At 44.6% G+C, this 13546-nt stretch overlaps 1 long non-coding RNA gene across 1 annotated transcript in view; it reads right to left on the minus strand.

Annotated features, from left to right (window-relative positions):
• Positions 1-1710: 1710 nt before the first annotated feature.
• LOC135058034 (uncharacterized) overlaps positions 1711-13546 on the minus strand; it is a 78228-nt gene continuing 66392 nt past the window's right edge. Inside the window, exons 2-3 of the long non-coding RNA XR_010244550.1 lie at positions 2340-2422; positions 1711-1959 (exon numbers count right to left, since the gene is read on the minus strand). This is a non-coding gene — a long non-coding RNA (uncharacterized LOC135058034). The remainder of the gene's footprint in view (positions 1960-2339; positions 2423-13546) is intronic.

Consider the following 13546-nt stretch of genomic DNA (forward strand, 5'->3'; position numbering starts at 1 on the left):
ATTACCCCTATACTTTAACTCTGCCACAATTACCATCCTACCCAAACCGGGCAGAGACCTGTCGGACCCTGGCTCTTACCGCCCAATCTCCCTGCTTAACCTAGATTACAAAATGTTGACAAAAATACTTGCAGAAAGACTCAAACTAGTACTGCCTTCAATCATTCATGGAGACCAGACTGGTTTTATCATGGGCCGCACCTCCACGGTGAACATTAGAAAGGTCTTATCGGCAATTATTACTTCCCAGTGTGCCATGCCCGATGTTCCCGCAGCTATACTATCTTTAGATGCGGAGAAAGCTTTTGATATGGTACACTGGGATCACTTATTTGACACAATGTCTAGATTTGGACTTCCTCCCCGTTTTATAGACTACATAAGAATCCTATATAATAACCCTGATTCGAGAATCCTCTGCAATGGTTTTATGTCACAACCTTTTCGTATCCAACGGGGTACCCGCCAGGGCTGCCCGCTATCCCCACTCCAATTCGCATTGGCATTAGAACCACTAGCCATATAAATCAGACAATCCCCCCAATACCATGGCATTAAAGTGGGTGATCTTGACCTCCGTCTCTCATTATTTGCCGATGACATGTTGCTACTAATGTCCCACCCAGATTTAACACTGCCAACAGTTTTTGACCTAATCAATGCTTTTGGTACTTTCTCTGGATATTCCATAAATATACATAAATCAGAATTACTCCCACTGAACGGCCCACCAACTTATTTAGATACACACGGCCCGTATAATACCATTAAAATAGCTACTAAAGCTATAAAATATCTAGGGGTACAAATACCCATACACCTCCGAGATCTGTATAATCTGAATTTCACTCCGGTTATCAAGGCTATCTCCAAGAAACTGGATAACTGGACATCTCTCCCACTCTCAGTATTGGGTAGAAATGCATTGATCAAGTCGGTACTCTTTCCCCAATTGTCATACCTAATACAATTGCTCCCCCTACGCATGTCAAAATCAGACATACAATTGGTAGAATCCCTGTTCAGTAAATTCCTTTGGAAAGGAGGCAAACCTAGAATAGCAAGTAAATTCTTGCAGCTACCACGTGAGGGAGGGGGTGTCGGTTTTCCGGACATATCTCTCTTTTCTCAATCGGTTCACTTTAGATATGTACTAGACTGGTTCTATGAACGCAGTGTGTTCACCTGGTTTGAATTAGACTGTGCTCTTTTCGCCCCATACTCTCCTTGCGCTTTGCTACACACACCCAGCTCCATGATCCCAGACAAAATACGTTTCCATGTGCTGTTCAGAGACATTTACCTGTCTTGGGGTGCAATTAACAGGAAATTATCTAGAAACCCAATGTATTCTCATTTTCTACCTCTGTGGGGTAATCCACTCTTCTTACCAGGCATGGAGGATGCAATCTTCCACCGCCTACAATTAAAAGGCATAAAGAAAATTGCAGACGTATTTGACCCAGGTGGAACTCTATTACCATTTCTCTCTTTACAAGAGAGATTTGGTTTACATGCCTCACACTTCTATGCTTACCTCCAAATGCGACACTACATTAACTCGTTGGCCCCAGCGATGAGTGACACCACCTTGTCCGACCCTCTCTTTCCATTGCTGAATATATCACGCTCCCGCCCATACAAAACCAGATACCTATACAAAGACTTACTCAATACCACACGCGACAAATTACAAAACAAAATTGCAACTTCTTGGTGTAGATTTATTCCAAGCATTACAAATTCGGAATACATATTCCAACATTATGATAAAACATTACAAATACTGAAGACATCCTCTTTACAAGAGATTCATGTTAAAACTGTGTACAGGGCATATATCTCCCAGGCACAGAGACGACATTTCGTAGAGGAAGAGACTGGAAGTTGTATGAAATGCTTTCACTCTTCGGCAACCTTTTTCCACAACTTCTGGGAATGTGGTATCATTAAAAAGTTCTGGAATAAAATAGTGCAATATATTAACAATAATCTTGGAATAAAGGCTACACTACATCCACAGGCATTACTACTGACAAACTTCTCGGTATGGGACTTAGACATATCCCAAACACACCTTCACCCATTCCTAACTATGCTAGTAACCATTGCAAAAAAGGTTATTCTCCAGAAGTGGATATCTAAACACACCCCAACTCTGTCAGCAGTACACACTATACTCCTCAAGGTTTTATATATAGAACGTTTTTCTACTATAGCTGACTCAGAAGGAGGTGTGAAAAAATTCTACAAACGGTGGAGCCCCTATATTAATACTCTTTCACATGCAGCTCAAGAACAGATCTTTTCCAGATTTGATTCCACTGATTGGTACTTACATCGGAAAGAGCAAATGACACCTTGACTATATACTCTGATGAGTTATGATGTTGGAGTACTGTATCCGGCGGTTGATCTTGATCTGTATCAATAAGAAAATTGCTAATCTCATATATCCAAATATAGATTTATGCCACTATATCCCTCCCCCATTAAAATGTCTTCCATGCATATTGATATCAACTACACTAGAATATACGAGCCCAGTGATCATATATCTAGGCATTGACCACTCCTACCCCACCTCTCCCTCTCCCCTTTCTCCCCCTCTTCTCTTCTCTTACTCTGTTTTCTCTGTTATGTTAAATTTAGAGGTCAACCCTAAGATTGTATGGACTTACATCTTACACAATAAGTTCATGGGTCCTCCATAAGATAACTATATGTTCCAATTATGTCACATTTTCTGACCCAATTATACCTACCCATGATTGACCATGTTGGTCCATAATTTGTCTACTGCAAATGTTTGTTACTTCATTTATGAAAACTCAATAAACATTATTTGAAAAAAAAAAAAAAAAAGAGAGACCTCAAAAACTTTGCCTCCAGAGGTAAAGCCAGTAGAGTTCTCTGATCACGTTTTTCTCTCTGTCATTTTGAATGCTTCAGTAGCTGCTCAGAAGGGGCGGGGCCTATGGCGGTTGATTTCTGAGCTCCTAAAGGATGAAAAGATTAGACAATCCCTTAGAGACTTCTTTCAATCTCAGGAAACACTTTTGGAGGCTGGATGGAGTAGATCTGAGTGGTGGGAAGAAATTAAAAAGAGAATTCGGAGATTCTTCAAGAGATTGGTAGCAATAAAGAACTTGATAAAGCAAAATATCTACCAGAGTTTGAGAAGGAAATTAGATTTCTTGATTTCTGAGTGTGGAGATAGTGGGGAAATCTCCCGAGTGAAGGCTCAGATGAAGGAATATCAGTATAACCGGCTGGATTCTTTGATTTTGGAAAGGGATTTTGGCAAATACCACTCGCCTGATCCTTACCAGAATTGTGGAAGATCAGTTGAGATGAAGGAGGTGAGGGGTCTTTATGACAAACAGGGTGTTCTTCATGAGGATAAGGAAGGCATCTTGGGAGTCATTAGATCTTATTACTCCGATCTTTTGTCTGAACAGCCACTTATCAGAGAAAGGATGGAAACATTTCTGAGGGAGATGCCTGGACTTTCTAATCCAGATGCCTCGATTGAAACCTTGGGTAGGAATGTGACGGCAGAGGAAGTTAAGATGGCAATCGACAAGTTAAATTGTAAGAAATCCTCAGGCCCAGATGGTTTAACATCTGAGTTTTATAAAGTATTTGCAGACCTCTTAATTCCTCGCCTAGTAGAAGTATATAATGAGTGCCTGGGTGAGGGAACCCTCCCTCCTTCTATGAGGATATCTGCCCTCATATTACTGTCCAAGGGGAAAGATCCATCTCGTATTGAGAACTGGCGCCCCATTGCCCTTCTCAATACAGATAAGAAGATTTTGGCAAAGGTACTTTTCAACAGGTTGTCAGAATTTTCAGAACAACTGCTTTCCCCATCTCAGCATTGTATGGTGAAGGGCCGAAGCACATTTAGTGCTGTCCTTGGTGTCCGGGAAGCCAAAGAGCGGTGCCGTGCTGAGAAATGGGGAAAATACTTGCAGGCATTGGATCAGTCTAAAGCTTTTGACCGAGTAAATCATGAGTACCTATGGGCTCTACTTGAAAGGTATGGTTTTCCAGTAAGGGTGGTGGATTGGCTCAGAATAATATACAGTCAGGCCGAGAGCTTCCCGCTTGTTAATGGTTGGGTGGGTCCTACTTTTGATGTGAGCTCTGGAGTCCGTCAGGGTTGTCCCCTGAGCCCCCTCCTGTATGTATTCGCGATTGACCCCTTCATAAGAAGGGTAGAGAACGGTACGGTGGGAGAGGTGCAGCTGAGCCCAGAGTTCCCTTTTAAAGTGGTGGCTTACGCAGATGTTGTCACAGTGGTTCTGTCATCAGTGGCAGAGGCACATGACGTTGAAGAGCTCATCTGTGAATACTCTGTAGCCTCGTGCTCTAGGGTAAACCAGGAGAAGTGTGAAGCTTTTTGGATGGGGGAAGAAGGGAAAGAATTTTCCCTTCTGGACAGCTTCCCCCGGGCCATTCCTCAGATAAAGATTCTAGGTATTTGTTTTGACCATGGTGATTATGAAACTCTAAATTGGGTGAGGTGTCTGGAGAATGCTGCCAAGAAAGTGGAGTGCTGGAAGAGATGTAAATTCTCTTTCAGGGAAAGGGTGGACTTGTGCAAAACTTACCTGATCCCATTATTTTTATATGTCAGCTATGTGTGCTTTTTGCCTCAGTCTTTATGGGTCAGATTGAACTCCTTGTTTTTCCTTTTATTTTGGGGAAACAGGATGAATCTAATCAAGAGAGGTATTACTTACAAGTCGAGGAAAAATGGAGGGGCTGGCATGATCAACCCTGTAGTCTTTTTTGTTACAACCTTTTTAAAACTTAACCTTGGGAGTTTATTGTTAGAAACTCCTCCTCGATGGGTAAGTGGATTTGAGGTCTGGGTGTCCCCCTTCCTCAAACTTTGGTTAGGTGGTGGCCAAGTGAAGAATCCTCAAATTCGGAAAGGGTATCTTCCGATCTACGTTGTCCAGAGCTTGAAGGTGACAAAGCGTTGGGGTCTGGAAGTGGGTGAAGTCAAGAGCCTTTCCAGGAAGGAGTTGGGGGAGAGGATTTTGTGAACCCATTTTCATGTTCCACTGTCACTAAGGGATTGCCCAAGTGGTGTCGCTTCTGCTGGATTAGCTCTCATAAATTCAGAGAGGATACCGTTGAAGTTTAGAGACATTGCTTGGCTTTCTTTCCATGGGAAGCTTTACGTAAAGGGGAACATGATGTGGAGAAATGCCAATGATCGTGGTTGTCCACGGGAGGAATGTCTAGGGGAGGTGGAGACAATGGACCATTTCTTGATCAAGTGCCCCTTTAATGTAACAGTTTACAAGAGAGTTTCAGGAGCTTTGGGTATCCCGTGTCTTTCGGGGCTTAGTTACGCAGAGTGGGCTTATGGAGCATTCAAAAGATATGGTGTATTTAATTTGACCACAATTTATTTAGTCAGTTTAGCAGTTAGATATCACACTTGGATGGCACGGTGTCAGATTTCCCTAAGAAATAAAATCCTTCCTTGTGAAGTGGTGGTGGATTCAATTCTGCACGAGGTGGAGCAGATGATGGTTCTAGACAGGGAAAGGGTGGATGCTGTCAGGTGGTCCAATTGGTGGGGCCACCTGAAACCCCCTTGAGTGGGTGGCCGAAATCCTTTTTCAAAGTCTAGCTGGTACTTTTTCTATCCTTCCACATTCCGTAGATTTTTGTGATTATGATTATTTTAAGGAACAGGTTTTGCATAGGTCTAAAAAGCTTTGCTCAGTTTTCCTTTACAAAATGTGTAAATAGGATAATAATATGAAGTTGTGGGGTGGTGGTGGTGGTGTTGTTGTTGGGTTTTTTTTTGTACTTATTTCTTTACTTTGATGATATGTCTTGGTATATTGCGGATTGCATGTAGTTTATGTTGTATTATGTATCATGATGTGATATATTATTTATATATTTATTAATTTATTTAATTTATTGTATTATATTGTATTATATTGTATTATATTGTAAATATTGTAATATAAGTTGCAAGTTCAATAAATGGGAGCATTCCCTCTCAGCTCTGGGTCCCATAGCATCTGCACTCCCTGCACCTATGGTAGCTACACCCTGTATATAACACATGGAACTGTGACAGGGAAGGTGGCCCCTCTCGGCTCTGGGACCCATAGCAGCTGCACTCCCTGCACCTATGGTAGCTACGCCCTTGGCGAGCCCACATGGGTCTCTGTTGCACTCGTACCCCCACTGGCAATCTGGCGGCCAGGATCCCGGCATCAGGATGCTGACCGCTGGGATCCCAACCGCCGGTTACACGATCTCAACGCATGATAGAGCATATGGTACTTGACTATTCTCCCGCAATGTCTTGGAGACTCCAGGATAACAGGCACCAAGGTATAGGCATATCTTCAGTAACGCCTCAGTTCCACATGCTGATGCCCACTTCCCGTGTGAAGTGACCAGTCCAGGCGAGCTGATGACGATATTGCTGCTGAATCTCATCATCATGGCCCCTTCCCCCGCTTTACAATTATGTAATCGTGGCTTTATATGCTGTGCCTTGATGATGCGATTCTGCTGTCATGCCCCTGCACTGCCCACATGGTTGCGTCATACCCCTCCCAACTGGCAGCGAAGAACTTGGTAAGTGTGTGATATCTGGGCCCTGTAGCTCACCAGCAAAAAAGTATCTATTTTTTAACCATTTCATCACCCCCACATCCACTGCATACAATGGGGTCTATGGTGGTCATTCCGAGTTGATCACAGCCAGCAACTTTTAGCGCTGGTGCTATCAACAGTCCACGCCTATGGGGGAGTGTATTTTAGCTGAGCAGGGCTGCGATCGCTTGTGCAGCCCTGCTAAGCTAAAAAAAATTCAAGCAGAAGTAGAGCAGCCTTGTACTTACCCTGTGCGATGGATCCAGCGATGATGGGCCCGGCTTTGACGTCACACCTCCGCCCTCCGTTGTCCTGGACACGCCTGCGTTTTACTCACCACTCCCCGAAAACGCTCTCCAACGGTCTGGATCCGCCCATCCGCGCCTCCTTCCAGTCAATCTTCTTAGCTGTCGCCGCTTCCGTCGGTAGCCGCGACGTGACCCGGCGACCCCTGTCACCGGGCAACGTCGCGCGCGCGCACTGCACCCGCTGCGCATGCGCATTCCACACCCGTTCGCACCGCAGTGAAAAAACGCTGCGTGCGAATGGGTCGGAATGACCCCCTATGTACTAAGCCGTGGATGGAGATAAAGTACCAGCCTGTCAGCTCCTGTCATTTTTCCAACCCAGCCTATAATATGACAGTTAGCAGCTGATTGGCTGGTACTTATCTCTGTCCACTTTATCTCTCTCCAAGGCTTTGTAAATAGACTCCAGTATTTGTAACGAACCCCAGTGCTTTAGCCTACCAAACACCCACCACCACCACCAACTGTGCAACTAAACACTGTAAAGCATGAGAGGACATGGGCTGTAATCCGATGTCTCCACTGTACAGCTGGCCACACGCAGGCCCATCCCGCCTCTGGAGCTGCTGCCCAGGATTATTCATCAATTTGACCTCACACTTGGATGGCCAAACCTGACATGGACCAGTAAAACAGCCCCATGGGGTTTCTGGAGGTTCTATGGGACCAATTCAGACCTGATCGCTCGCTAGCTGTTTTTTGCGGTCCTGCGTTTACATAGTCACGCCCACTGGGGAGTGTATTTTAGCTGTGCAAGTGTGCGATCGCATGTGCAGCCAAGCGGTACAAAAAGATTTTGTGCAGTTTCGGAGTAGCCCAGGACTTACTCAGCTGCTGCGATCACCTCAACCTGTCCGGGACCGGTATTCACGTCAGACACCCGCCCTGCAAACGCTTGGGAACGCCTGCGTTTTTCCAACCACTCCCAGAAAACGGTCAGTTGACACCCACAAATGGCTTCTTCCTGTCAATCTCCTTGCGATCGCCCATGCGAATGGATTCTTTGCACAAACCCATTGCAGATCAACGAACCGCTTTGTACCTGTGCGACGTGCCAGCACATTGCAGTGCATACGTATGCGCAGTTCTGACCTGATGGCAGCGCTGCAAAAAACGCTAGCAAGCGATCAGGTCTGAATTAGTGCCTATAAACACTGTGTTATGGTGGTCATTCCGAGTTGTTCACTCTGTAATTTTCTTCGCATCGCAGCGATTTTCCGCTAATTGCGCATGCGCAATGTTCGCACTGCAACTGCGCCAAGTAAATTTGCTAAGACGTTTGGTATTTTACTCACGGCATTACAAGGTTTTTTCTTCGTTCTGGTGATCGTAATGTGATTGACAGGAAGTGGGTGTTTCTGGGCGGAAACTGGCCATTTTATGGGTGTGTGTGAAAAAACGTTGCCGTTTCTTGGAAAAACGCGGGAGTGGCTGGAGAAACGGGGGAGTATCTGGGTGAACGCTGGGTGTGTTTGTGACATCAAACCAGGAACGAAACTGACTGAACTGATCGCAGTGGCAGAGTAAGTGTCGAGCTACTCAGAAACTGCTTAGAAATTTCTATTCGCAATTTTGAGAATCTTTCGTTCGCAATTTTGCTAAGCTAAGATTCACTCCCAGTAGGCGGCGGCTTAGCGTGTGCAATGCTGCTAAAAGCAGCTTGCGAGCTGTCAAAGTTGGAAAAATATCATGCTACACGTTGCCATGTATTCACCTCATGCGCTTGCCCGCTGCACGTGCACATTCTCTCCCGTGCGTGCGGATACTCGCAGCTGCGTGATGGCGCCTCCTCGGCCATGCGCTCGAGCGCGTGGTATGTGCATTTTCGGTAGAGTTTGTGTGCGTCTAGCGGGCGACTCAATCGTTAAATAATAAAACCAAATAGTATGTTTTATAGATAATGTTCCCCTTAATAATGACTGTAAGTTTGTTTAATGTAACTGGTCGCTGGACAGAGAAATTCCTCTTTGCATGATACGAAGGGTCAGACAGGGTTTGAGCAGTGGTGTTTGGTACCTAACTAAAGAACATTTTATTAGAAACAATCCGGTGCTGGTTAGGTAAAGATTAATCGCTCCTGCGTATAGTTATGTCTATTAGTAGTTTCTGGATATTTACTATATTTGCGGTTCATTATCTATGCGGCGGGAATTCTGAGATTCCCTCCCACCTGAGCAGTTTGATATAGTCACAGCCCACCTGTTCAAACTAACCTATGACCTTTTGTTATGATGCGAGGAGACATTCCTGTGTCCAATGAACAATGAGATTGTAGGTCCCTTTGTAGTATACTGTACGCAGTGTATATAAGGACAGCCAGCCTGGCCAACTCAGTCTTCTCTCCACAAACGGTTTTCATCTTGACTAACTCGGAGCTGGTACCAGGACTGCGCTGCGATCATTCCCCAGTGTGTGTAAGTTATTCTCTGTGACCATTCTAAATCTCTGACTGTATTTGCCATATTCTCTCTCTCCGTTATTGTATAAGATTGTGACACTATTGTATATTTAAGTGTAGTTATTCTGCTTAGATATTGATGTTAGCCTGTAGTGTATTAACTGTTAACTGTTTTTTTTAACTTTTACATAGCTAGATATTGTTAGTAAAGGTGTTGGAACCTTAGCAAGGTATTGTGTGTTTATTACATTGCTGAGAGTATTCAGAGCGTCTCAATCGCTCAAGAGGCTTTCATACAATAGAGGTTAAATAGCATTGCATTGTGCTCACATTACAAAACCAAGGTTTACAGTATAGGCTCAGCCTTTCATTGAGTTGCATACAAGGTTTACTGAGTGTCATCCCGTGAGCGTCTGCGCCGCTCGTGTTCCCTTCGTGGTCACGAGCGTACGCTACGCTAGTAGCGTAGCATTACGGTATTCGGCCGCCTATAGCGTGCTCGTCACCAAGCGTTAAGCTGTGAGCGAGCGTGTCGCATGTGCGTCTCGACCACGGATAAGCGTCTGCTACGCTAAGTGCGTACCCTTACGGTACCCCATACGCCAATTGCGTACTGAGTCTCTTACCCATTTTATAGTGAATGTTATAAGATAAATAGTTAGCTTTATCAATTGGCGGCTCGTCCGTCCTCCACATATCCGCACTAGCGAACACAGACTTTATCTGTCAGCAAGGGCGGGAAGGCAGTATCCCTTCGTATCGGGATACAGTAGTGCTGGCTAGATAAGCGTCTGTTTCGCTACGCTGTAGGAGTGCTGGTGGAATCCGGAACCGGAAGGTAAGAACAGTACGCTATTGTCTTTTAAAACTGTTTATTTCTGTTTTGCGTACGCACACACGCACGCACGCACGCACACACCTGTATTTCTTTTTCCATTTGTGTATTTTCACACCTCACTTTCCTGTTTGCCATTTCACAATTGATAACGTGCTGAGAAAGATTTGTTGCTATTGGTAGTTAAAAGTAATATTAATACGTTAAGGAGTAATTTGTAAAACACACGCACGGCTTGCCTAAGATACAAGGAAGTTCTGTGTGGTGTTCAGTAAATGATTACAGTTAAAGATCATCTACATTGATATAAACGTGTTAATTGTATTTCTGTGGATATACCTGGCTTGCGTACATGTGTCTCTAACAAAGGGCGGGACTAGCGTACGCGACGCAAGGGCCGACGCACGGAGCGTATATTACGCAACGGAGCATCTGGGTACGCCCACGTGATACAAATCACACGATAGTATTGTTTTAGTTAGGCACTAAGGAGGCAACGCGATAATAGCGCAAATCAATCTCAGTGTCCAAAATTTTAAGCTAATAGATCCTTCTCTAGTTGCAACTCCTCGGGATTAGCCTGCGATACTGAATGAAAGGGATTTCTGCGCAGAAACGAAAGTAAAGAGTATATGAGGTGAAAGAGTGTGTATATATATATATAAGTTTCTAAATTTTGGGGTTGAACCACAGGAAATCATCGAGTTCTCGTGAGGTACATACGTGTAAGTGACGGCACGGTGGCTTGGGAGGCATCCCTTGTTAAACATTTAAAATAAGAGCATTAGAGTATAGCAGACCAGGAGGTCTACTGTAGCACAGACCAGGAGGTCCAGACAGACCAGGAGGTCTAGGTACAGCAGACTAGGAAGTCCGCTATAGATAAAGAGATAAAGAAGCACAACACCAGGAAGGGTTGGTGCGGTACCCATATAGGCCATTAAGCTCTGGCTGAAGGAATTTGCAGCCACAATTTTCGATTCCACTGGTCGCTCCGCACATAAGATTAGTTGCTTATGTGCAGAACGATTGTACCGCACGTAATTGTGTGCATTAGTTAGTAACTTGACCCAGTACCATTTGCGTACGCTGGAGGGGTCATAAACGCTATTTGTACATTCTAACGTGATTTGTGTAATTTTTTTATTTTAAGGGAGTTTCGCTGGTCACTCGGGAATTCTCTAACAACCAATAGTTACTGGGGAAGGGTTAAGTGCTCTTCGGATCACACCCACATGTTCCAGTAAATAGAGGTTCAGGTCGCAGGGGCCCTAGGTTGAGTACGCCAGCGCTAAGGCAGTGTGTGGGCGTATTGGTCGACGTGGGCGAGTGAGTGGAGGTACTCGGTAAACTTCCGCCGCCGGCCTACCCCGGACATCTTGGTTTTTGTAAGGGTTCGCTGAAGACCCTGATTTGAAGGTCAGAGGTAGTGAAAGCAACACCTGCAAAGATGGGGGCCAGTTGTTCAGGTAGGGGGCGATCAACCTCTGTTCGGGTTGACTTAGTAAACCGACCAATCGGGTCGGCAAGGTATGTCATGTGTGAGAAATACGGTTCACACACAGAGGTTTTGTGTGATAAATGGGAAAGAATGACTGTGCATGATGGGGAAAAGTTCCCACGGGTAGGCAGTTTTAGTCCCGAGGTGTTACAAAATCTAAGGAGAAGGATATGTCTCATTAAATCTGCAAAGAGACGGATCAAACATTATGATTATTTACAGTTATGGCAACAGGAAGGTGAAATACAAAGAGGATTGGCTCAAGCGGCTGGATCTAACCCTATCAGGAAACTGATAGCCACCGCTCCCCCACCACCATACATAACGGGAGAGAAGGTGGTTACAGAGAATGACACACTGGTGAATGATAAACATGCACTTAGTAACTGTATAAATGTTAAGAATAATGTAACCAAGATTGTTGATGCTAATATTAACCCATGCAAGCTGTACCCTGTTTTAAACTTTCCCCAGGATTGTGACCAAGAGGATGAGCCAACAACAATATCGGCACTCTCTCTAGCAGCCACCATAGCAGAAACAACAGTGGGCACGTCCCAACCAGTAAGAGCAGTATCAAAGGCCCCTAGTGGAGGGACAGGTGAGGTCGTATCAACTGGTAAGTACGGCACTATACACTATGCTGAAACCATTACACCACATGTTGTAGAATCTACTCAGAATGATGTTATTGAACTTAATCCCGTTAGGGTAATTGCAGTGCCAAATGGGAAAACTGACACTTCAGGACTCACTCCTGTCAGACACATCGCCATGCACTGCCCCTTTTCCCGAATGGAATTAAGATCAATGGTGTCTGAATTCCCTGATCCTAGGAAAGATCTAGTTGCAAGCCAGAAATACATTAAAGAGCTAGGAAATACTGTGGAACCCAATAACAAAGACTGGCAGATATTGCTGAGGGCATGTTTACCCTCCAATGTCGACTCAGCGAGATTTATAGCTGACTGTAAATTAGATGAAGAGGTACCCCTTACGGACGTGTACAACCAAGATAATGTAAAGAGAATAAATTTACAGTTAAAAGAGTATTTTCCAGCTGTTGCCAAATGGAACAAAATTTTCTCCATCAAACAAAAAGAGGGAGAAACAGCTGCTGATTATTTTCATCGGGCACTACAGGAAATGGCTAAGTATACAGGCATAGAAGACATTAAGACAAATGTGAATCATAGAGAAGTAGCAGTATCTTTGTTAATGGATGGTTTAAAGGAAGTATTGAGGACGAGGGTACAGACCACCCAACCATGTTGGCGAGGTCTGTCGGTGGCTACTTTGAGAGAGGCCGCTATTGATCATGATCGGAATATCACCAGACGCAGGGAGTCACAAAGTGATAAGTTAATGGCCGTAAGTATACAGGCCCTGACCACAAGGCCACCTCAGTATAAGTCTCCGACCCCTGTGGGTAAGTCAAATGTGGTAACTTGTTATTACTGTCATAAAGAGGGACATTTTGCACGAGACTGTAGATCGAAAAATGCACAAAAATCATATCAACCCCCTAGACAACGACATGACACACGAAATTGGGATCAAGGACCGCAGAGACGGAGTTATGAGCCACACGCAGGGGAAACAAAAAGGTATCCCCCAAAAAGAGACTGGCAAGTCACTGATAGTTCCCATTTACCCCCTTCATAGGTAATAGCTGCCAGCGCAATGCAGGGAGGTCACCACGCACCATAGTGGTGGGGTCACACCTGTAATCTGCAGTCAGTAAAATTAATTGCGAGCCTTGGAAGTGAACCCGAGGTCACAATTGATGTAGCTGGTAAATCTCTAAATTTCCTTGCAGATACGGGGGCGGCCAAGTCAGTGATAAATTCGACCGTGGG

The sequence above is a fragment of the Pseudophryne corroboree genome, chromosome 3 (assembly GCF_028390025.1).
Source record: "Pseudophryne corroboree isolate aPseCor3 chromosome 3, aPseCor3.hap2, whole genome shotgun sequence".
NCBI classification, from domain to species: domain Eukaryota; kingdom Metazoa; phylum Chordata; class Amphibia; order Anura; family Myobatrachidae; genus Pseudophryne; species Pseudophryne corroboree.